This window comes from Ovis aries, chromosome 12 (assembly GCF_016772045.2).
Source record: "Ovis aries strain OAR_USU_Benz2616 breed Rambouillet chromosome 12, ARS-UI_Ramb_v3.0, whole genome shotgun sequence".
Lineage (NCBI taxonomy): Eukaryota > Metazoa > Chordata > Mammalia > Artiodactyla > Bovidae > Ovis > Ovis aries.
The window spans coordinates 39,681,173-39,707,174 of NC_056065.1; the positions used below are offsets into that span (position 1 = coordinate 39,681,173).

The 26,002-nt window shown below is 39.6% G+C and overlaps 1 long non-coding RNA gene across 1 annotated transcript in view; it reads left to right on the top strand.

Moving 5' to 3' along the window:
• The window catches only part of LOC121820779 (uncharacterized), a 281,583-nt gene that overhangs the window by 23,255 nt on the left and 232,326 nt on the right, over positions 1-26,002 (top strand). The window contains exon 3 of the long non-coding RNA XR_006061467.2: positions 8,628-8,768. This is a non-coding gene — a long non-coding RNA (uncharacterized LOC121820779). The remainder of the gene's footprint in view (positions 1-8,627; positions 8,769-26,002) is intronic.

The window sequence follows — 26,002 nt, forward strand, 5'->3', positions numbered from 1 at the left end:
TTGTTGTTCCATGTCTGGTTCTAACTGTTGCTTCTTGACCTACATACAGGTGTTTCAGGAGGCAGGTAAGGTGGTCTGGTAGTCTCATCTCTTGAAGAATTTTCCACAGAGTGTGTGATCCACGCAGTCAAAGGCTTTAGTGTAGTCAGTAAAGCAGAAGTAGATGTTCTTTCTGGAATTCTCTTGCTTTTTCTATAACCCAACAGATGTTGGCAATTTGATCTCTGGTTCCTCTGCCTTTTCTAAATCCAGCTTGAAAAAAAAGACAAAACAAAGGAACAAAGTCTCTGAAACCAGCTAAGGTTTTATCTCATTCTTTTCATTGGTTATCAAGTTTTTTAAAGTTACCCATATTTTCTGTAAACAATTCCTCAGCTCTTTCTTTTCCAGTAAAAATAATGTATTACCATCACTTCCCTGAAACTGCTGTCTCCAAGGTCACCAAAACACTTCTAAACACCAAATCTATTTATCTGGAAGGCAGCTAAGGAACTCTCTCTGGGTCTAGTTTCTATCTCTCTGGACACTCCTACTTGTTTTTTTCACCAGATATTGTTGTTTTTACTTGTTCATTGTATGCGTTTGTTCCGCAGGGTTTCATCTTTCATCCTCTTCTCACAGTGAACACTTTCTCTGGGTGACCTCATTTCTGCCTATTTCCTGCACTGCATCCAAATCACTGTCTCCAGTGTAGATGCTCCTGAGTTCCAAATCTAAATGTCCTGCTGCCCATGGATTTCTACATCAAAATTTCTGATAAAAACTATAGACTCAACAGATCCATAACCGGGGTCATAGTCTTTCCCATCAAATCTGCTTTCTGTTTTATCTCCATGAATGGGACCTCTTAGTCATCTGGAAGTCATTCCTCTGCTCCTTATCCCCATAAAACCGTTTTTATTTGACTTTCTTCACACTCTTTCACACATTCCTTCTCTTAGTTCATCTTATCCATAGTCATTGCAACAGTTCCACCATTGTCTTTCTTGTGTCCTTTCTAACCTGCTTTTAACTTCGAGCTTTCCACTCCTGTTATTTGGTTCCTATTCCAGTCAGGTAAGTCACAGGTAAAAGCTATGTTCAAGAAGCCAAGGTGGAGCAGAGTGGTGGTGTGTAAGGAAGAGCTTCTTACCCCAAATTGCAATATATCATGCTAACTCATGAATCTCAATATTATGTCCAGAGGTTAGAAGGTCTAAATCAATATCATTAATGTAAGGCAGAAATGAATGGTGAGATTCAGAGGATGGACCATGGAACCAAATGGGGCAAAGAATCCTGGAAATCTTTTGGAGAATTTTGAAGTGTGTGGTGCGTATAATGGATGAGATGCAAGGTGGAGCACAGGTGCTTTGTTTATGTGGTTTTCCATAATAAGTAACATAGGTCACCTGGAAGCCTTTAGGGGCTTCTCTGGTAGCTCAGACAGTAAAGAATCTTCCTGCAAAGCAGAGACCCAGGTTTGATCTCCAGATCAGGAAGATCCCCTGGAGAAGGGAATGGCTACCCTTTAAATGACTATATGGAACAGAAAGTCCTAGAACTATATTCTAGAAGGAAAATCACATCATATTAATTTCATGCTTAAACTACCATATACCACATGATAAAGTCAAAAATTCTTGCCATGATTCACCAGACTCATTGTGATTTGATCCTTGGTTAACTGCACAGCCTCCTTTCCATCCCTCCTAACAAATGTGCCTCAGACACAGCCAGTTACGTAGAAGCTGCTGAAAGTAGTAAGCCATTTGGTATCTTAATGTAGGGTATTTTTTCTGCTTGGAATGCCTATTTCCTGACCTGCCAGTCTGCTATTCTCTGGTTTATTCTTTGAGATTCATCTTAAACAATTCCTCTTCCTTGACCCACTATATGTTTTTGAGCAGATCTATGACATAATAAGAGGAGAGAATGACAACCCATTCCAATATTCTTGCCTGGAGAATCCCATGGAGAGACGAGCTTGGTGGGCTATAATCCATGGGATCGCAGAGTTGGACATGACTGAAGTGATTTAGCACATGACATCAGTTCAGTTCAGTTGCTCAGTTTTGTCCAACTCTTTGCAACCCCATTAATTGCAGCACGCCAGGTCACCCTGTCCATAAACAGTTCCCGGAGTTCACTCAAACTCATGTCCATCGAGTCAGTGATGCCATCCAGCCATCTCATCCTCTGTCGTCCCCTTCTCCTCCTGCCCCCAATCCCACCCAGCATCAAAGTCTTTTCCAGTGAGTCAACTCTTCGCATGAGGTGGCCAAAGTACTGGAGTTTCAGCTTTAGCATCATTCCTTCCAAAGAACATCCAGGACTGATCTCCTTTAGAATGGACTGGTTGGATTTCCTTGCAGGCCAAGGGACTCTCAAGAGTCTTCTCCAATTCAAAAGCATCAATTCTGCCACGCTCAGCCTTCTTCACAGTCCAACTCTCACATCCATACATGACTACTGGAAAAACCATAGCCTTTCTAGATGGACCTTTGTTGGCAAAGTAGTGTCTCTGCTTTTTAATATGCTGTCTAGGTTTGTCATAGCTTTCCTTCCAAGGAGTAAGCATCTTTTAATTTAATGACTGCAGTCACCATCTGCAGTGATTATGGAGCACCCCAAAATAAAGTCTGACACTGTCTCCACTGTTTCCATATCTATTTCACATGAAGTGATGGGACCAGATGCCATAATCTTCGTTTTCTGAATGTTGAACTTTAAGCCAATTTTTTCACTCTCCTCTTTCACTTTCATCAAGAGGCTTTTCAGTTCCTCTTCACTTTCTGCCATAAGGGTGGTGTTATCTGCATATCTGAGGTTATTGATATTTCTCCTGGTGGTCTTGATTCCAGCTTGTGCTTCTTCCAGCCCAGTGTTTCTCATGATGTACTCTGCATATAAGTTAAATAAGCAGGGTTACAATATACAGCCTTGACGTATTCCTTTTCCTATTTGGAACCAGTCTGTTGTTCCATGTCCAGTTCTAACTGTTGCTTCCTGATCTGCATATAAGTTTCTCAAGAGGCAGGTCAGGTGGTCTGGTATTCCCTTCTCTCAGAATTTTCCACAGTTTATTGTGATCCACACAGTCAAAGGCTTTGGTGTAGTCAACAAAGCAGAAATAAATGTTTTTCTGGAACTCTCTTGCTTTTTTGATGATCCAGCGGATGTTGGCAATTTGATCTGTGGTTCCTCTGCCTTTTCTAAAACCCAGCTTGAACATCTGGAAGTTCATGGTTCAGGTATTGCTGACAATACCTGGCTTGAAGAATTTTGAGCATTACTTTACTAGCATGTGATATGAGTGCAATTGTGCGGTAGTTTGAGCCTTCTTTGGCATTGCCTTTCTTTGGGATTGGAATGAAAACTGATATTTTCCAGTCCTGTGGCCACTGCTGAGTTTTCCAAATTTGCTAGCATATTGAGTGCAGCACTTTTACAACATCATCTTTTAGAATTTGAAATAGCTCCCCTGGAATTCCATCACCTCCAGTAACTTTGTTCGTAGTGATGCTTTCTAAGGCCCACTTGACTTTGCATTCCAGGATGTCTGGCTCTAGGTGAGTGATCACACCATCGTGATTATCTTGGTCATGAAGATCTCTTTTGTACAGTTCTGTGTATCCTTTCCACCTCTTCTTAATATTTTCTGCTTCTGTTAGGTCCATACCATTTCTGTCCTTTATGGAGCCCATCTTTGCATGAAATGTTCCCTTGGTATCTCTAATTTTCTTGAAGCGATCTCTAGTCTTTCCCATTCTGTTGTTTTCCTCTATTTCTTTGCATTGATTGCTGAGGAAGGCTTTCTTATCTCTCCTTGCTACTCTTTGGAACTCTGCATTCAGATGCTTATATCTTTCCTTTTCTCCTTGGCTTTTCACTTCTCTTCTTTTCACAGCCATTTGTAAGGCCTCCCCAGACAGCCATTTTGCTTTTATGCATTTCTTTTCCATGGGGATGGTCTTGATCCCTGTCTCCTGTACAATGTCATGAACCTCCATCCGTAGTTCATCAGGCACTCTATCTATCAGATCTAGTCCCTTAAATCTATTTCTCACTTCCACTGTATAATCATAAGGGATTTGATTTAGGTCATACCTTAATGGTCTAGTGGTTTTCCCTACTTTCTTCAATTTAAGTCTGAATTTGGCAATAAGGAGTTCATGATCTGAGCACAGTTAGCTCCCAGTCTTGTTTTTGCTGACTGTATAGAGCTTCTCCATCTTTGGCTGCAAAGAATATAATCAATCTGATTTTGGTGTTGACCATCTGGTGATGTCCATGTGTAGAGTTTTCTCTTGTGTTGTTGGAAGAGGGTGTTTGCTATGACCACTGTGTTCTCTTGGCAATACTATTAGCCTTTGCCCTGCTTCATTCTGTATTCCAAGGCCAAATTTGCCTGTTACTCCAGGTGTTTCTTAACTTCCTGTGTTTTCATTCCAGTCCCCTATAATGAAAAGGACATTTTTTTGGGTGTTAGTTCTAAAAGGTCTTGTAGGTCTTCATAGAACCATTCAACTTCAGCTTCTTCAGCATTACTGGTTGGGGCATAGACTTGAATTACTGTGGTATTAAACGGTTTGCCTTGGAAACGAACAGAGATCATTCTGTTGTTTTTGAGATTGCATCCAAGTACTGCATTTCAGACTCTTGTTGACTATGATGGCTACTGCGTTTCTTCTAAGGGATTCCGCAGTAGTATATATAAAGGTCTTCTGAGTTAAATTCACCCATCCCAGTCCATTTTAGTTCGCTGATTCCTAGAATGTTGACATTCACTCTTGCCATCTCCTGTTTGACCACTTCCAATTTGCCTTGTCATGGACCTGACATTCCAGGTTCCTATGCAATATTGCTCTTTATAGCATTGGACCTTGCTTCTATCACCAGTCCCACCCACAACTGGGTATTGTTTTTGCTTTGGCTCCATCCCTTCATTCTTTCTGGAGTTATTTCTTCACTGATCTCCAGTAGCATATTGGGCACCTACCGACCTGGGGAGTTCCTCTTTCAGTATCCTATCATTTTGCCTTTTCATACTGTTTATGGGATTCTCAAAGCAAGAATACTGAAGTGGTTTGCCATTCCCTTCTCCAGTGGGCCACATTCTGTTGGACCTCTCCACCATGACCTGCCCGTCTTGGGTGGCCCCACATGGCATGGCTTAGTTTCACTGAGTTAGACAAGGCTGTGGTCCTAGTGTGATTAGATTGACTAGTTTTCTGTGATTATGGTTTCAGTGTGTCTGCCCACTATGCCCTCTCGCAACACCTACCATCTTACTTGGGTTTCTCTTACCTTGGACATGGGTTATCCCTTCACGGCTGCTCCAGCAAAGCACAGCCGCTGTTCCTTACCTTGGACGAGGGGTATCTCCTCACCGCTGCCCCTCCTGACCTTGAACATGGATTAGCTCCTCTCGGCCCTCCTGCACCCGCACAGCATGTGACATAATAAAAGATGTGTTTTAGAAAGCGAACTCCATGGCTACAAGAAAAAAAAGAAAGGCAGAGACACTAGTTCTACCTGCTATGATCATAGAATAAAGCAATGGCTGTGTAGGGGTATAGACATGACTGTAAAAAACCACAACAAATGTCATAGGCTTTTTATGATTGTGATATATTAGAGTAACTGTTTGCGTCTATCGGGTATTATTGCTGTTGTTTATTAGCTCAGTCATGTCTGACTCTTTGCAACCCCAAGGACTGCAGCCTGCCAGGCTTCCTTGTCCTTCACTGTATCCCAGAGTTTGCTCAAACTCACAGTCATTGAGTCAAAGATGCCATCCAACCATTTCGTCCTCTGTCACCCCTTCTCTTCCCGCCCTCAACCTTTCCCAGCATTAGGGTCTTTTCCAATAGTCGGCTCTTCCCATCAGGTGGCCAAAGTATTGGGCTTCAACTTCATCATCCATCCTTCCAGTGAATATTCAGGGTTGATTTCCTTTAGGATTGATTGGTTTGATTTCCTTGCAATCCAAAGGACTCTTAAAAGTCTTCTCCAGCCCTATGGTTTGAAAGCATCATTTCTTCAGTGTTCAGCCTTTTTATGGTCCAATTCTCATATCTGTACATGACCACCAGAAAAACCATAGCTTTGACTATAGGGACCTTTGTCAGAAAAGTGATGTCTCTGCTTTTTAATATGCTGTCTAGGTTTGTAATAGCTTTCTTCCAGGAAGCAAGCATCTTTTAATTTCATAGCTGCTCTGTTTTTGGAGCCCAAGAAAAGACCTGTCACTGTTTCCATTTTTTCCCCATTTATTTGCCATGAAATTATGGGACCAGATGCCAAAATATTTTTGAATGTTGAGTTTTAAGCCAGTTTACTCTCTTCTTTCACCTTCTTCAAGAGGCACTTTAGGTCCTCTTTGCTTACTGCCATAAGGGTGGTGTCATCTGCATATCTGAGATTATTGTTGTTTCTTCTGGCAATCTTGATTCCAGCTTGTGATTCATGCAGCCTGGCATTTCGCATGATATACTCTGCATATAAGTTAGATAAGCAGGATAACAGTATACAGCCTTGACATACTTCTTTCCCAATTTGGAACCAGTCCGTTGTTCCATGTCCAGTTCTAACTATTTCTTCTTGACCTACATACAGGTTTCTCAGGAGGCAGGTCAGGTGGTCTGGTATTCCCATCTCTTGAAGAATTTTCCACAGTTTGTTGTCATCCATACAGTCAAAGATTTTAGTATAGTCAATAACACAAAAGTAGATATTTTTCTGGTATTCCCTTGCTTTTTCTATGATCCAAGGATATTGGCAATTTGATCTCTGGTTCCTCTGCCTTTTCTAAATCTAGCTTGTACATCTGGAAGTTCTCAGTTCATATACTGCTGAAGCCTACCTTGAAGGATTTTGAGCATACTCTTACTAGCATATGAAATGAAAGCAATTGTATGGTAATTTGAACATTCTTTGGCATTGCTCTTCTTTGGGATTGGAATGAAAACTGACATTTTCCAGTCCTGTGGCCACAGCTGAATTTTCTGAATTTGCTGGCATATTGAGTGGAACACTTTAAAATATCGCCTTTAAGGATTTTGAGTAGCTTAGATGGAATTCCATCACCTCCACTAGCTTTGCTGGTAATAATTCTTCCTAAGACCTACTTGACTTCACACTCCAGAATGTCTGGCTCTAGATGAGTGATCACATCATCATGGTTATCCAGGTCATTAAACCTTTTTTTGTACAGTTCTCTGTATTCTTGCTACCTCCCCCTAATCTCCTCTGCTTCTGTTAGGTTCTTATCATTTCTGTCCTTCATTGAAGACTTTCTTATTTCTCCTTGCTATTCTTTGTAACTCTGTATTCAATTGGGTATATCTTTCCCTTTCTCCTTTGCCTCTTGCTTCTCACCTTTTCTCAGCTATTTGTAAGGCCTCCTCAGACAACTTTTACCTTCCGGCATTTCTTTTCTTAGAGTGGTCTTGATCACCGCCTCCTGTACAATATTACAAACCTGTGTCTGTAGCTCTTCAGGCACTGTCTATCAAATCTAATCCCTTCAATCTATTTGTCACTTTCACTTTATAATCATAAGGGTTTGGTTTAGGTCATACCTGAATGGCCTACTAGTTTTCCCTACTTTCTTCAACTTAAACCTGAATGTGGCAATAAGGAGTTCATGATCTGAGCCACAGTCAGCTCCTGGTCCTGTTTTTGCTGACTGTATAGAGTTTCTCCATCTTTGGCTGCAAAGAATATAATCAGTCTGATTTTGGTATTGACCATTTGGTGATGCCCATATGTAGAGGCGTGTCTTGTGTTATTGGAAGAGGTTATCCACCACCCAGTAACTAAATAATATAGTCTTTTAAAGATCTACAGTTTATTTTAGGTACTCTTGATTTTAGAGATCCCCACCTCACATAATGCCAAATGAATTGCTCCCTGTCCAACATTAAATATATTAATGATAAAAAGACTGAAACGTTGATTATTGAAAAATGTTATGTTTTGTTAATATTGATGAAAAACTGTTTGTTACATTTTTCAGTTTTTTTTGGGCAAAGTGTAATAAGAAATATGCATAGGCCCAAATCACCATGGCAGAAAAAAAGGGTCTTGTATTGAGATTTTGGGCTTCCCTGATGGCTCAGCAGGTGAAGAATCTACCTATAATGGAGGAGACACTATTTCTGTGCTAGCAAGGAATAGAGAACTGATTAAAAGATCAGTGACTTCCAGGAATCGGAATGATGTTTTTCAAAAAATGACAAGTCTTTATCAACGCTAAATTGTAGTTTTCATCTTCCACACTTCTCCTTCTCATATTCAGCCTTTTCAGTGATAATATTATAAGCCAAGAAAGTCTTCCAGAAAAAAATAATAATTTTTTGAGCTAGAAGGAATTATTAACAATTTTTTCCACTGCTAGTTCTCCCCAAGTACTCTTCTGGGGCTGGACCTACAGCACTTAATGTGAAAACGGTCTTGAGGCCATGCTTGTTCCTTTCATCCCTGATTGAGTGGAATACTTCAAGTATTTAACTAGGCTCTAATATCCTAAGGGAGTATTCAGCATCAAATCATAGATAAGCATGACTCATGAAGCAATTGTGTAAAATGATGCAAATTGTTTTTACTGTTCTCCTTTAATCTCTCTTGTCTGTGTTGATTAGGTCTCCAACTACCAAAGCTGTAAGGCCAAGGGAGATTTACCTAGTATTGTGAGAAAAAGAAAATAAACCTGACAACTTTCATCTCTTCTCTAAGAAACTGAAGTCTATCTACAAGAAAACCGGGGCTTCCTTTATTTTTAGGTAAGAGAAAACATTGCATTTCTTGTGGGAAATTCTTAGAGCCACTCGCACATTGTTAGCCACTTTTTGAAGTCACAAACAAGATCAAACAACATCCTGCAAAGCCCTGAATATAGTGAAAGAAAAACTCCTTGTGTCTCTCGCAGGGAGATCGCCAGGCAGGAGAAACCTGGCCTATCTGTTTCACTTCTATAAATATCTAGATAAAGAGAGTCATTTATCCTTTATGTTTTAGTCTTTATGCTTTATGTTTCAGTCTTTTGGCGCTATTGGAAATGAAGTATTCCTTTTTCAGTGAATTTTCCATTTAACGGGAACTTATTTCTTTAAGCGCCACACTTCATTTTTATCACTATTAATTAAAAGATCTCTTTAAAAATATATGCTGTTTTGCCATGTTAAATAATATGCTGGATAGCATTTAATATTCACTTGATAACCTTAGGTTATCATTATGATGTCAGTTACTAAATTTCATTTTCAGAGAGGATTCTGAAATATATAAAGTGCTACTTGTCACCACATTAATCTGCCTTAGGTAGTATTAAATCCTGTAGCTTTGCTGTGTGGACTTTAACTATCACTCTTACTCTTTTGTCTTCAAGAAATATTTTGTTCTTGGGGAAATTAAAAGAGACATAAATCACTAGACAGATATATCATGTTCATGATTCAAAAGATACAATATTTTAAAGATATCAGTTACTCAAAAATCTATGTGTAGATTCAATGTAATCACAATCAAAATCTCATCAAGGTTGTTTTTTTTTTTGTAGAAATTGAAAGCTGATTCTGAAATTCCCATGTAAATACAAGAGACCCAGAATAACCAAGATAGTTTTTAAAATGAAGAACAAAGTTGCAGTACTCAGATTTTAAGAATTATATAGCTATAAAACTATAACCATAAAACTACAGTAATGAAGTCAGACAGTTAATAGGGTTAACTGATTTTCAATAAAAGATATTAACCCATTCAATAAGGAAAGTATAAACTTTTTAATGAGCAGTCCTAGAGCAATTGGTTATCCTTACGCAAAAGTAATATTGGGCTTTCCTGGTAGCTCAGCTGGTAAAGAATCTGCCTGCAATGCAGGAGACTTGGGTTCAATCCCTGGGTTGGAAAGATCCCCTGGAGAAGAAAGAGGCTACCCACTCCAGTATTCTGGCCTGGAGAATTCCATGGACTGTATAGTCCATGGGCTCACAAAGAGTTAGACACTATTGAGCAACTTTCACTTTCATGCAAAAGTAACATTGACCCTTAACTCACACAATACATAATACTTAATTTGGAATGGATCATAAATCTAAAGAGAAGATATCAAGCTATAAAAGTCTAAGAAACAAAACATAAGCAAAAATTCTACAAGACACCGAATTTGGCAGTAAGTTCTTAGGTTTTCTGTGACCAGGTAGGCTAGAGTTCACAGGGTCACACAGAGTCAGACATGACTGAAGCAACTTAGCATGCATGCATGACTACAAACAGACTGTAGAAGGAAATTTTAAGGATGATGAAACTAGTGTGTATGGTATTGCAGTGGTAGATAAAGGTATCTATGCTTTTGATAAAACCTGTAGTAGTGTGCATCACAAAGAATAAACCTCATTTTATGCAAATTCTAAAAAAATCAAGTAGGATATTGAAGAGATCCTGGAATAGAACACAGACTGTGTTAAACAAATACAGATACATGACATAATCTTCCTGAAAAGGATGAGGGAGAAAGGAACCACCACAGACTAAGAAAGACTAAAGGAAAAATGACAATAAAATGTAATATGGCATCCAAGACTGGCTCCTAGAACAGCAAAAGACATTAACAAGAAAAGTGATGAAATCCAAATGGAGTATGGAATTTAGTTAATAGTGAAACCAATATTAGTTTATTAGTTTTGGTAAATATGCCATAGTAATTTAAGTTAGTTGTGTTAGGGGAAATTGAAACTTGGTGAGGGGTATATGGGAATTCTTTTGCAACTTTTTTGTAAATCTAAAATTATTTCTAGATAAAATGTTTAAATGAATTAATAAATACCTAAGAGCCTATAATATGCAGTTTATGTATACTGATTTTATATAAACCTAATTTATATATCTTGATATAAATGATGGAATAAATAAATAAATGAGGAAGGATGAACAAATCTTCCTTACAGAAGAATTGCAAATAAAAAATGCAGAAATAATAAGAGAAATACAAAATCACCATTACAACACCAGAGTAATTATTGGTGCAGGCGGTGTCTGTTGATGGGTACTAAAATTAGCAGGCAAAACTTTAAGGAGAAAGGGAATACTTGAAGTTTCAAAGTAACTGCCCCAAATATGAATTGCCATGGTGGTTTTAACATATGGCCACAAAGTTTTTGATACCCTTTTCTCCAGGTGGTGAAGGTTTGAGTATGGGTTGAACTTAGTGGCAAGCTCCAAATGAATAGAATATGAGCTGTGAAAAATAATCACTTTACAGTGAAGAAACCTGGAAGATACCACCCTATCAAGTGGTCAAGTTAACATCACCGGTAAAAAGTCTCATTAATATAGTGTATTGCTGATAATACAATGAAAATGTCACTTCACCTTGTCCTATTTTTCATCAGAAATGTATAACCTCATAAGAAAAAAGAATTATAGTCATGAGAAACCTCAGAAAAACCCCAATAGAGGGACATTCTACAAAATACCTGAGGAATACTCTACCAGTGTCAGTCATGAGAAACAAGGAAAGTCTGAAAACTGTCACAGACTAATGACTAAATGGATTGGATCTAAAAATGGGAACAAGTTAAAAAAAACAAAACTGGAGAAATCTGAATAAAGTCTCTAGTTAACAGTCTTGAACCAATGCTAATTTCTGGTTTCAATAAATGTAATATGCTTATTAAGTAATATGACATTAAGGGAAGCAGAATGAAGGGTATATGAGAATTCTCTGTGCTATCTTTGTAACTGGAAAATAATAAATCTGAACTTATTTTGAAATCAAAAGTTAAGAAAAATCACAAAGTATTTTAAAGTTATTGCTTCCATTTCAATAATTTTAAGATACTTTGTGATTTTTTTAACTTTTGATTTCAAAATTATCTTAGACTTATTATTTATAGTTGTACAGCATTGTAAAGCAATTTTCCTCCAATTAAAAAAGAAATAAAAGTTATTGCTTCCAAATATTATTGCATATTCTAATAAAACATGTTAAAATTAGCTTAGTAAAATAGTGGTTAAGAATGAGAGCTTTAACCGAATAAAACTCAGTTATGCCTTTTACTAGCTCTGTAACTTGGACAAGTTGCTTAATTCTCCCAAGTCTCAGTCTCTTATCTGTAAAATGGGAATGATATTAGATAGCTTCTAGGTTTTATAAGGATTAGAAAAGATAATGCATAGAAGCTAGCACTTAAGAATTGCATAATAGATTTATTATTGTTATTAAAAAATACTACTACCATTGCTTAATTTATGTCAAAATAACCAAATATAAATGAATAGTATCCTCTGCGCTGAGATTATTCACTTTAACCTACCAAATAGGGAGAGAATAAATTTTGAAGGTTTCACAGATACTGGCAAAGAGGCCCTCTGCATGCTGGTTTTAGCTGAGCAGACAGCTGGCTTTTATGGGAGGCAGTGGGCGGCCAGGAAAGGGTTGGTGGATCATGCCTCAGAAGGTAAAATTCTTAGCCAAATACGAAGAGCAAGAATGTCCCAGGAAGATATTGTTGTGGTCTTTTTTTTTTTTTTTTAATGTGTTTTATTTACTTATTTTTGGCTGCACTGAGTCTTTGTTGCTGGGCACAGGATTTCTCCGGTTGCAGTGGTGGAGGTTTCCACTTGCAGTGCACATGCTCCTCTTGTTGCTGAGCACAGTCTCTCATACGGTTGTCAGTAGTTGCAGCACCCAGGTTTAGCTGCTCCACAGCACGTGAAATCTTCCCAGGCCAGGGATCAAACCCATGTCCCCTGCCTTGGCAGGCAGATTCTTATCAACTGGACCACCAAAGAAGTCCTGTGGAGATCTTCAGTCAGTCAGTCAGTTCAGTTGCCCAGTGGTGACTGACTCTGCAACCCCAAGGACTGTAGCATGCCAGGCTTCCCTGTCCCTCCCACCTCCCGTAATTAACCCAAAGCCATGTCCATTAGGTTGGTGATGCAATCTAACCATCTCATCCTCTGTTGTCTCCTCCTCCTCCTACCTTCAATCTTTCCCAACATCAGGGTCTTTTCAAATGAGTCAGCTCTTCGCATCAGGTGGCCAAAGTATTGGAGTTTCAGCTTCAGCATCAGTCCTTCCAGTGAACACTCAGGACTGATATCCTTTAGGATGGACAGGTTGGATCTCCTTGCAGTCCAAGGGACTCTCAAGATTCTTCTCCAACACCGCAGTTCAAAAGCATCAATTTTTCGGGGCTCAGCTTTCCATATATGACTACTGGAAAACCGTAGCCTTGACTAGACGGACTTTTGTTGGCAAAGTAATGTCTCTGCTTTTTAATATGCTGTCTAGGTTGGTCATAACTTTCCTGTCAAGGAGTAAGAATCTTGTAATTTCATGGCTGAAATCACCATCTGCAGTGATTTTGGAGCCCCCCCAAAATAAAGTCTGACACTGTCTCCACTGTTTCCCCATCTATTTGCCATGAAGTGATGGGACCGGATGCCATGATCTTCGTTTTTTGAATGTTGAGCTTTAAGCCAACTTGTTCACTCTCCTGTTTCATTTTCATCAAGAGGCTCTTCAGTTCCTCTTCACTTTCTGCAATAAGGGTGGTATTATCTGCATTTCTGAAGTTATTGATTTTTCTCCTGGCAATCTTGATTCCAGCTTGTGCTTCTTCCAGCCCAGTGTTTCTCATGATGTACTCTGCGTATAAGTTAAATAAGCAGGGTGACAATATACAGCCTTGACATATTCCTTTTCCTATTTGGAACCAGTCTGTTGTTCCATGTCCAGTTCTAATGCTTGCTTCCTGACCTGCATACAGATTTCTCAAGAGGCAGGTCAGGTGGTCTGTATTCCCATCTCTTTCAGAATTTTCCAGTTTATTGTGATCCACACAGTCAAGGCTTTGGCATAGTCAGTAAAGCAGAAATAGATGTTTTTCTGGAACTCTTTTGCTTTTCTGAAGATCCAGTGGATGTTGGCAATTTGATCTCTGGTTCCTCTGCCTTTTCTAAAATCAGCTTGAACATCTGGAAGTTCATGGTTCATGTATTACTGAAGCCTAGCTTGGAGAAATTTGAACATTACTTTGTTAGTGTGTGAGATGGGTACAATTGTGCAGTAGTTTGAGCATTCTTTGGCATTGGCTTTCTTTGGGATTGGAATGAAAACTGATCTTTTCCAGTCCTGTGGCCACTGCTGAGTTTTCCAAATTTGCTGGCATATTGAGTGCAGCACTTTCACAGCATCATTTTTCAGGATTTGAAATAATTCAACTGGAATTCCATCACCTCTACTAGCTTTGTTTGCAGTAATGCTTCCTAAGGCCCTCTTGACTTCACGTACCAGGATGTTGGGCTCTAGGTGAGTGATCACACCATCATGACTATCTGTGTCATGAAGATCTTTTTGTACAGTTCTTCTGTGTATTCTTGCCACCTCTTCTTAATATCTTCTGCTTCTGTTAGGTCCACACCATTTCTGTCCTTTATTGAGACCATCTTTGCATGAAATGTTCCCTTGGTTCTTCTAATTTCCTTGAAGAGATCCCTGGTGTTTCCCATTCTGTTGTTTTCCTCTGTTTCTTTGTACCGATCACTGAGATAGGCTTTCTGATCTCTCCTTGCTATTCTTTGGAACTCTGCATTCAAATTGGTATATCTTTCCTTTTTTCCTTTGTTTTTAGCTTCTCTTCTTTTCAAAATGATTTGTAAAGCCTCCTCCAATAGCCATTTTGCTATTTTGCATTTCTTTTCCATGGGGATGGTCTTGATCCCTGTCTCCTCTACAATGTCACGAACCTCTGTCCATAGTTCATCAGGCACTCTATCTATCAGATCTATTCCTATAAATCTATTTCTCACTTCCACTGTATAATCATAAGGAATTTGATTTAGGTCATACCTGAATTGTCTAGTGGTTTTCCCTACTTTCTTCAATTTAAGTCTGAATTTGGCAATAAGGAGTTCATGATCTGAGCCAGTCAGCTCCTGGTCTTGTTTTTGCTGATTTTATAGAGCTTCTCCATCTTTGGCTGCAAAGAACATAATCAATCTGATTTTGGTGTTGACCATCTGGTGATGTCCATGTGTAGAGTCTTCTCTTGTATTGTTGGAAGAGGGTATTTGCTATGACCAGTACTTTCTCTTGGCAAAATTCTATTAGCCTTTGCCCTGCTTCATTCTGTACTTCAAGGCCAAATTTGCCTGTTACTCCAGGTGTTTTTTGACTCCTACTTTGGCATTCCAGTCCCCTATAACATTTTTTGGGGGTTCAGTTCAGTTCAGTCGCTCAGTCGTATCTGACTTTTTGCGACCCCATGAATCACAGCACGCCAGGCCTCCCTGTCCATCACCATCTCCCGGAGTTCACTCAGATTCACATCCATCAAGCCCGTGATGCCATCCAGCCATCTCATCCTGGGTCGTTCCCTTCTCCTCCTGCCCCCAATCCCTCCCAGCATCAGAGTCTTTTCCAATGAGTCAACTCTTCCCATGAGGTGGCCAAAGTACTGGAGCTTCAGCTTTAGCATCATTCCTTCCAAAGAAATCCCACGGTTGATCTCCTTCAGAGTGGACTGGTTGGATCTCCTTGCAGTCCAAGGGACTCTCAAGAGTCTTCTCCAACACCAAAGTTCAAAAGCATCAATTCTTCGGCGCTCAGCCTTCTTCACGGTCCAACTCTCACATCCATACATGACCACTGGAGAAACCATAGCCTCGACTAGACGGACCTTAGTCGGCAAAGTAATGTCTCTGCTTTTTAATATACCTTCTAGATTCGTCATAACTTTTCTTCCAAGGAATAAGTGTCTTTTAATTTCATGGCTGCAGTCACCATCTGCAGTGATTTTGGAGCCCCTCAAAATAAAGTCTGACACTGTCTCCACTGTTTCGCCATCTATTTCCCATGAAGTGATGGGACCAGATGCCATGATCTTCGTTTTCTGAATGTTGAGCTTTAAGCCAACTTTTTCATTCTCCTTTTTCACTTTCATCAAGAGGCTTTTTAGCTCCTCTTCACTTTCTGCAATAAGGGTGGTGTCATCTGCATATCTGAGGTTATTGATATTTCTGCCGGCAATCTTGATTCCAGCTTGTGTTTCTTCCAGTCCAGCATTTCTCATGATGTCCTCTGCATATAAGTTAAATAAGCAGGGTGACAATATACAGCCTTGATGTAAGTATCCTTTTCCTATTTGGAACCAGTCTGTTGTTCCATGTCCAGTTCTAACTGTTGCTTCCTGACTTGCATACAGATTTCTCAAGAGGCAGGTCAGGTGGTCTGGTATTCCCATCTCTCTCAGAATTTTCCACAGTTTATTGTGATCCACACAGTCAAAGGCTTTGGCATAGTCAATAAAGCAGAAATAGATGTTTTTCTGGAACTCCCTTGCTTTTTCCATGATCCAGCAGATGTTGGCAATTTGATCTCTGGTTCCTCTGCCTTTTCTAAAACCAGCTTGAACATCAGGGAGTTCACGGTTCACATATTGCTGAAGCCTGGCTTGAAGAATTTTGAGCATTACTTTACTAGCATGTGAGATGAGTGCAATTGTGTGGTAGTTTGAGCATTCTTTGGCATTGCTTTTCTTTGGAATTGGAATGAAAACTGACCTTTTCCAGTCCTGTGGCCACTGCTGAGTTTTCCAAATATGCTGGCATATTGAGTGTAGCACTTTCACAGCATCATCTTTCAGGATTTGAAACAGCTCAACTGGAATTCCATCACCTTCACTAGCTTTGTTCTTAATGATTCTTTCTAAGGCCCACTTGACTTCACATTCCAAGATGTCTGCCTCTAGATTAGTGATCACATCATCATGATTATCTGGGTCGTGAAGATCTTTTTTATACAGTTCTTCCGTGTATTCTTGCCACCTCTTCTTAATATCTTCTGCTTCTGTTAGGTCCAGACCATTTCTGTCCTTTATTGAGCCCATCTTTGCATGAAATGATCCCTTAGTATCTCTTTCTTGAAGAGATCTCTGATCTTTCCCATTCTGTTGTGTTAGTTCTAAAAGCTCTTCATAGAATCATTCAACTTCAGCTTCTTCAGCATTACTGGTCAGAGCATAGACTTGGATTACCATAATATTGAATGGTTTGCCTTGGAAATGAACAGAGATCATTCTGTCGTTTTTGAGATTGCATCCAAATACTGCATTTCAGGCTCTTTTTTTGACTATGATGGCTACTCCATTTCTTCTAAGTGATTGTTGCCCATAGTAGTAGATATAATGGTCATTTGAATTAAATTCACCAATTTCAGACCATTTTAGTTCTCTTATTCCTAAAATGTCAACGTTCACTCTTGCCATCTCCTTTTTGACCACTTCCAACATGCCTTGATTCATGGACCTAACATTCCAGGTTCCTAGCAATATTGCTCTTTACAGCATTGGACTTTACTTTCATCACTAGTCACAGCCAGAACGGGCTGTTGTTTTTGCTTTGGCTCCATCTCTTCATTATTTCTGGAGTTATTTCTCCACTGATCTCCAGTAGAATATTGGGCACCTACAGACCTGGGGAGTTTATCTTTCAGTGTCCTATCTTTTTGCCTCTTCATATTGTTCATGGGGTTCTCAAGGCAAGAATACTGAAGTGGTTTGCCATTCCCTTCTCCAATGGACCACATTTTGTCAGAACTCTCCACCGTGACTGGTCCATCTTGAGTGGCCTTACACGGCATGGTTCATAGTTTCACTGAGTTAGACAAGGCTGTGGTCCATGTGATCAGATTGGTTAGTTTTCTGTGATTGTGGTTTTTAGTTTGTCTGCCCTCTGATGAAGAAGGATAAGAGGCTCATGAAAGCTTCCTGATAGGAGAGACTGACTGAAGGGGAAACTGAGTCTTGTTCTGAAGGGCAGGACCATGCTCAGTAAATCTTTAATCCAATTTTCTCTTGATGGGTGGAGCTGTGTTCCCTCCCTCCTAGTCATGCTATGGTGGTGGTCTTAGTCATGCTATTTTTCACTCTGACTTTCCAGACCCTCCTACTTATTCCTCTGAGAAAGGAAAAAACAAACACATAAGGGCATTCATGATCAGCCTCTTCAATGCTCTTTTCACTCTGACCCAATAGGAAACTCATGTAGCTCTAAATAGATGTTTTTATATAGGAGTAACAAGACTTCCCTGATAGCTCATTTGGTGAAGAATCTGCCTGCAATGCAGGAGTCCACGGTTTAATTCCTGGGTTGAGAAGATCCCCTGGGGAAGGAAATGGCAACCCACTCTAGTATTCTTGACTAGAGAATCCCATGGACAGAGGAGCCTCCAGGCTACAGCTATAGTCTATGGGGTTGTAAGAGTTGGACACAACTGAGCGACTAAGCACAGACACACTCAACAAGACCATACAGTACTAACCCTGAAGATTTTGATCCAAAACCAAGTTGACATCATGAACGTGATGAAGTTGGATATAGTCCCTGAAACCCTGCATGTTAGTCCCAGCTTGATAGCTCTGTGAATATTTGTGTATGAGTGAGTGGTTATTAGTGTTCACTTGGTTAAACCAATAAAACCAATGTTATTCCTTCCATGCTAACCCAAACCTCAGATTCCTGTTCTTTCAGTAAATATATCACACACCTTACATGTGAATAGGTTTTGCCATGGGCAAAGCTGTCTCTCAGGCAGCTTATTTAAGTTTTTATCATTGTTTAAGGCTTTAAATTGTTTAAAGTTACTTTTAAAAGTTTATTATTATTATTTAAGGTCTTAAATTTGAGGTCTTTTGGGTAATGAAACACTCAGTGATTTCTGCCTTTTTTCTCCAGTGCTTCCTGCTTTTCCTCACCCTTCTTTTCTACTGGGAATAAGGTCTTTTCCTGCGTGGAACTACCCCATATCCACAGCTTCATGATTTTAGCATAACATTGGGCTTCCAAGTGTTGCTAGTGGTAGACAATCCATTTGCCAATGCAGGAGACTCAGAAACATGGATTTGATCCCTGGGTCAGGAAAATTTCTGAAGTAGGAAATGGCAACCCACTCCAATATTCTTACCCAGACAATTCCATGGACAGAAAAGCCTGGTGGGCTACATCCATGAAGTCTCAAAGAGTTGGACTCGACTTAGAAACTGAGCATGCATGTAATCTTTTGTTTTGCTCCTACTGGCTTGGCACATAGTATGTGTGTGATTGAGATCCATAATTTCCTCTGTTGGCTGAGCAATTAGTATTTTGATAGAAAGACAGAAAAGATACATGCAAATGGGTCAAAACAGGGTAATAAGTGAGCTGCTGAGAATGCTGGATCAAAGGTAGGTTCAGAAGATGACAAGTAATGAAGAAAAGGAAAATAGAGGCAAAACAAAAACAAAAACAAAAACACACACAAAAAACAAACAAACAAAAAAACCCCCACCTTCTTAATTTTCCTCATGTGATCTCAGATAGTGAGGAGCCATGGTGATTCTAGCATTTGCACAGCCCTTTCTAAGGGGTTTTCATAACTATCTCATCTGATGCTCAGAGCAAGCAGTGAGATGGGAAGGGAGGATGCCCCAAGGGGCCAAGGTCAAACCAGGTTTTAACTTTCCAAACCCAGAGTTGTTTCCCTTCCCCTGCCAACTTCTAGAGGCTCATCTACATGGGAATGGACTCTAGAGGGGAAGGGCTTATTCTTTAAAAAATCATTTATACTGAAAAGAGCAGAGGAAGCTGACTTTACCTGATGACTCAGAACTAGAAAGCACTGCCCTGCACACTCATCAGGACATCTCTGCTATGAGGATGCATAGATGCATCATTCCCTTAGTCTCCAGCTTGGGTAGGGTGTGCTGGGACAAGCTCCCCACCTTTGCAGCACTGACGTCCTGTGCCCTTCCCTACTCGATCACCCAGGAAGGACTCCACTATCTGCCTTCTTCAGGGGGACCCTTACCAGCCCAGGACATGTGGTAGAAACAATTCACCATTTACTATCAAAATTCTTTGATGTACTTCTCTCAGTAAAAATTTTAATTGGACTACAGTTAGTTTACAATATAGTCTTTGTTTCTGCTGTATAGCGAAGTGAGTCGGTTATACATATATTCACTTTTCTCTAGATTCTTTCAGTTCAGTTCAGTTGCTCAGTCGGTCTTTGCGACCCCATGAATCGCAGCATGCCAGGCTTCCCTGTCCATCACCAACTCCTGGAATTCACTCAGACTCACTGTATAGGTCATTACAGGATATTGAGTAGAGCCTCCTGTGCTATACAGTAGGTCCTTATTAGTAATCTATTTTATATATAGTAGTGTGAATTTTAAAATGTTGATTCTATCTTGAACCTATATAAAAGTTACAACAAATCATTTTTTTTCTGAAACATTTGAGAGTTAGTTCTGACAGGATGCCCCTATCATACTTTAAAGCTAGATTGTACTCTTAACAAATGAGGATATTCCCCTGTATAACCACAGCAACCATCAAAATCAGGAAACTAATATTGACGTATGCTATTAATACCATCCTATCTTATCCTTTCACTGAAGTTTCAGTCAGTGTCCCAGTGATGGCTTTATAAGGAAAGGATCCAGTTCAGAATTACACACTGTGTTTAGCTGTGTCTCTTTAGTTTGCCTCTGTCGTTGGTCTTCTCTTCTTGACTTTCAGGATCTTGGTACTTTGAGGGTTTTTTTTTTTTTTTTTTTTTGAGAGTGTCCAGTTTGATTTTTCTCTGATGTCTCACCACGATTGAGTTCAGGTTATCGTCAGGCATAGCATAGAACTGATGCTGCATTCTTCTCACTGCATCTTGTCAAAAAGCATGCAACTCATTTGTCACATTACTAATGATGCTAATTGGATCATTAAGGTGATATCCCCCAAGCTTGTTCAGTTGCTAAGTCGTGTCTGACTCTTTTTGACTCCATTGTCTGTAGCAGCCCAGGCTCTTCTCTCCTCCACTATCTCCTGGAGTTTGCTCGAATTCATGTCCATTGAGTTGGTGATACTATCTAACCACCTTATCCTCTGCCGTCCCCTTCTCTTTTTGCCTTCAATCTTTCCCATCATCAGGATTTTTCCAATGAGTCAGCTCTTCGCATCAGGTGGTGAAAGTATTGGAGCTTCAGCAACACTCCTTCCAATGAAAATTGGTTGATTTCCTGTAGGATTGACTGGTTTGATCTCGCAGTCCAGGGGACTCTCAAGAGTTCTCTCCAGCACCACAATTTGGAAAGCATCAATTCTTTGGTATTCAGCCTTCTTTATGGTCCAACTCTCACATCGATACATAACTATTGGAAAAACCATATCATTCTTTACTAACAGAGACAAGAACTCCTTAGAGAAATGACTGATTTCATAGCTGGAGTAGGGTTGTTGACATTTCTCCTGGCAATCTTGATTCCAGCTTTTGATTAATCCAGTCCAACATTTTGCATGATGTACTTTGCATATAAGTTAAATAAGCAGGCTGACAACATATAGCTTTGACATATTCCTTTGCCAGTTTGGAACCAGTTCATTGTTCCATGTCCAATTTTAACTGTTGCTTCTTGACCCACTTACAGGTTTCTCCGGAGATAGGTAAGGTGGTCTGATATTCCTATCTCTTGTAGAATTTTTCACAGTTTGTTGTGATCCACAGAGTCAAAGGTTTTAGTGCAGTCAATGAAGCAGAAGTAGATGTTTTCCTGGAATTCCCTTGTTTACTCCATGATCCAATGAATGTTGGCAATTTGATCTCTGGTTCTTCTGCCTCATCAAAACCCAGCTTGTACATCTGGAAGTTCTCAGTTCACATACTGCTGAAGTTTAGCCTGAAGTATTTTGAGCATAATCTTGCTAGCATGTGAAATGAGCACAATTGTGTGATAACTGGAACATTCTTTGGCATTGCCTTTCTTTGGGATTGGAATGAAAACTGATCTTTTCCAGTCCTGTGGCCACTGGTAAGTTTTCCAAATTTGCTAACATATTGAGAGCAGAACTTAAACAGCATCATCTTTTAAGATTTTATTTTATTTTATTCTTATTTATTTTTATTTTTTTTGACTCAAGAAAGACATTTATTATTCTTATTTTTTTACTTGTTCTGTATATTCTTTTGGATTTTTTTCTTTCTTTTCCCCTGCCCTCCCCCACCCAAAACATAGTAGTTGTCAATTTTATTGGCACTAAGAAATCCAATTAAGCATTTGAGTCCCCGCCCCCCCGTCACATTTTTTTAAATTTTAATTTTTACTTTATTTTACTTTACAATACTGTATTGGTTTTGCCATACATTGACATGAATCCACCACCGGTGTACATGAGCTCCCAATCCTGAACCCCCTTCCCACCTCCCACCCCATTTCATCTCTCTGGATCATCCCCGGGCACCAGCCCCAAGCAGCCTGTATCCTGTATCAAACATAGACAGGCAATTCATTTCTTACATGATAGTATACATGTTTCAGTGCCATTCTCTCAAATCATCCCACCCTCTCCCTCTCCCTCTCCCACAGAGTCCAAAAGACTATTCTATACATCTGTGTCTCTTTTGCTGTCTCACATACAGGGTTATCATTACCATCTTTCTAAATTCCATATATATGTGTTAGTATACTGTATTGGTTTTTTTCTTTCTGGCTTACTTCACTCTGTATAATCAGCTTGAGTTTCATCCATCTCATCAGAACTGATTCAAATGTATTCTTTTTAATGGCTGAGTAATACTCCATTGTGTATATGTACCACAGCTTTCTTATCCATTCATCTGCTGATGGACATCTAGGTTGTTTCCATGTCCTGGCTATTATAAACAGTGCTGCGATGAACACTGGGGTACATGTGTCTCTCAATTCTGGTTTCCTTGGTGTGTATGCTCAGCGGTGGGATTGCTGGGTCATATGGCAGTTCTATTTGCAATTTGTTAAGGAATCTCCACATTGTTCTCCATAGTGGCTGTACTAGTTTGCATTCCCACCAAGAGTGTAAGAGGGTTCCCTTTTCTCCACACCCTCTCCAGCATTTATTGCTTGTAGACCTTTGTATCGCAGCCATTCTGACTGGTGTGAAATGGTATCTCATTGTGGTCTTCATTTGCATTTCTCTGATAATGAGTGATGTTGGGCATCTTTTCACTGTTTGTTAGCCATCTGTATGTCTTCTTTGGAGAAATATCTATTTAGTTCTTTGGCCCATTTTTTGATTGGGTCGTTTATTTTTCTGGAATTGAGCTGCATAAGTTGCTTGTATATTTTTGAGATTAGTTGTTTGTCAGTTGCTTCATTTGCTATTATTTTCTCCATTCCAAAGGCTGTCTTTTCACCTTGCTTATAGTTTCATTTGTTGTGCAGAATTTTAATTAGATCCCATTTGTTTATTTTTGCTTTTATTTCCAGCATTCTGGAAGGTGGATCATAGAGGATCCTGCCGTGATTTATGTCGGAGAGTGTTTTGCTTATGTTCTCCTCTAGGAGTTTTATAGTTTCTGGTTTTACGTTTAGATCTTTAATCCATTTTGAGTTTATTTTTGTGTGTAGTGTTAGAAAGTGTTCTAGTTTCATTCTTTTACAAGTGGTTGACCAGTTTTCCCAGCACCACTTGTTAAAGAGATTGTCTTTACTCCATTGTATATTCTTGCCTCCTTTGTCAAAGATAAGGTGTCCATAGGTGTGTGGATTTATCTCTGGGCTTTCTATTTTGTTCCATTGATCTATATTTCTGTCTTTGTGCCAGTACTACACTGTCTTGATGACTGTGGCTTTGTAGTAGAGCCTGAAGTCAGGCATGTTGATTCCTCCAGTTCCATACTTCTTTCTCAAGATTGCTTTGGCTATTCGAGGTTGTTTGTATTTCCATACAAATCTTGAAATTATTTGTTCTAGTTCTGTGAGAAATACCGCTGGTAGCTTGATAGGGATTGCATTAAATCTGTAGATTGCTTTGGGGTGTATACTCATTTTCACTATACTGATTCTTCCGATCCATGAACGAATAGCTCAGCTGGAATGAGAATATATATATTTTTTTTTTTCAGGAGTGAAAAAAAAAATATATATATATATACACACACATACATATACAGAGCCTAGTGAGGAATGTATGTAGATGTATTTGTGTGTGCATACCCATTTTTGTCTATATTTATCTTTGTGTGTGTATATATATACACACATGTGAAAAAAAGCCCAATTGGCCAGTACCTTCAGTTACAGTCCAACACTACATGGTTCATTCTAGTTTTCTTCCTTCCCACATTTATAACTCTTTTCCAACAGTGAGAAAGCATATACTTCTTATTTGATCAACCTCCTTGTTTGTAACTAATCTCTTATTGTCATTTTCCTAATCCTGCCATGAACCCCTGTCTAACATCACCTGAATTCAGATATCCTGGGCTGACTACATCTTCAGGCTGAAGTCCCTGGTGCCTCTTGGGCTCTAATGTTCCCAACAGGATTCCTCTCCTTATCTTGCTCAGGTTATATTTACACGCGGTGCCCCCGTCATCTCCCTTGGATACGGACACTTATGCAGGGCACCTACATGGATGCTCTCATCCACCTACATAGACTCTTCCACCCATACCAAGCTGCCCTCCTGTATAGACATCCTCTTTATCTGCCTCTTGGGCTCTAACACCTCCACCCTGTGCTCCTTTCTTTGTTGGCCTTCTCTTTATCTTTCTGGGCTTCTGACACATCATGACCTTCCTGCCAGCCCCCTGCCAGGATGAATACTTTGTTCTCTTCTCACTCTCACTGGACCATTTTGGAAGCCTGACGAACTTCCCTCAGGCTCTCAAACATATGCCAGTCCGCCCTTCTTCACAGACACCCTCCTCACTCTTCTTGGGCTATGGCTTTTATGCAGACACCACCCATCACTCACAGGCTCCCACACCTTAGATCTAGATGTTCCTTCTCTCCCACATTTCAGTGCCTGTCTTGCTCAGCCCTACCTATTGCCTTCAAACTGTATAGCTCAGGAGGGGTGGGGAAAAGGGATGAGAACCATTTCTGAGATTTTTTATTTTCCTTCTTTTGGCTTATTTTATGCATTTGTCTTTTTATTTTATTTTTAATTGGAGGATGGTTGCTTTACAATGTTGTGTTAGTTTCTTCTATACAACAACATGAATCAGTCATAGGTATACATATGTCCCCTCCCTCTGGAACCTCCCTGCTACTCCAGTCCCCATTCCACCCCTCTAGGTCATCACAGAGCACATGGCTGGGCTCCCTGTGTTATACAGCAACTTCCCAGGAGCTATAGATGTTACACGTGGTAACACTGTTTCTTATTTCAAGATTCCTGGACTCCACATAGAAAAACAACTGAACATAAAGTAAATTTAGTACCAAGATTTTTAAATAATTGGGAAGGGAAGTAGTATTGAGTTAAAGCCTAAAATAAAATGACCTTTGAAAATCCTTAATAAGAGATTTCAAGTTTCCAGGATTTTGTAAGAAGGGCAAGTCCCAATTTATTTCTCCGAGCTCCTTATGATATGTTGGTGCCTATGCTCTGCCTGTCAAAATAGTTTACATTTCCAAAATTAGTTTAGGCTCCATGTTCAGAAAAACCTCCTTTATAAGTTCTGGCTCTTGGGAGGTGGGAAGGGGGTTCAGGATGGGGAACACATGTACACCCATGGCTGATTCATGTCAATGTATGGCAAAAACCACTACAATATTGTAAAGTAATTAGCCTCCAATTAAAATAAATTAATTAATTAAAATTAAAAAAATAAGTTCTGGCTCTTGCACCTCTTCAACTTAACTACTCAAAACAAGAATTCTGAATCATTTGATTATAACTGACCTTTGATTATACAATGCCCTTTGTTACTTTCCAATTGTTTTCCATGTGTAATAATAGACTGCTCCACAAGTTTGTGAAAATTTTTTGTAGCTCCTCCTCCACCAGAGTCTAACAGAAGGTTAAGCTCACTAAGCTAGATTTGATGTAACTGATACTTCAGAGACCAAAAAAAAAAAAAACAAAACCATACCCAGAGTCAGAAAGGGGACTTCCCTTGATATCACTCTTTCTCTGTCTCCTCTTAACCACCCTGACCTCATACCTACCCCCAGCCTCCTGCTGCATCTAGATTCGTTTGTGTTGTTATTGT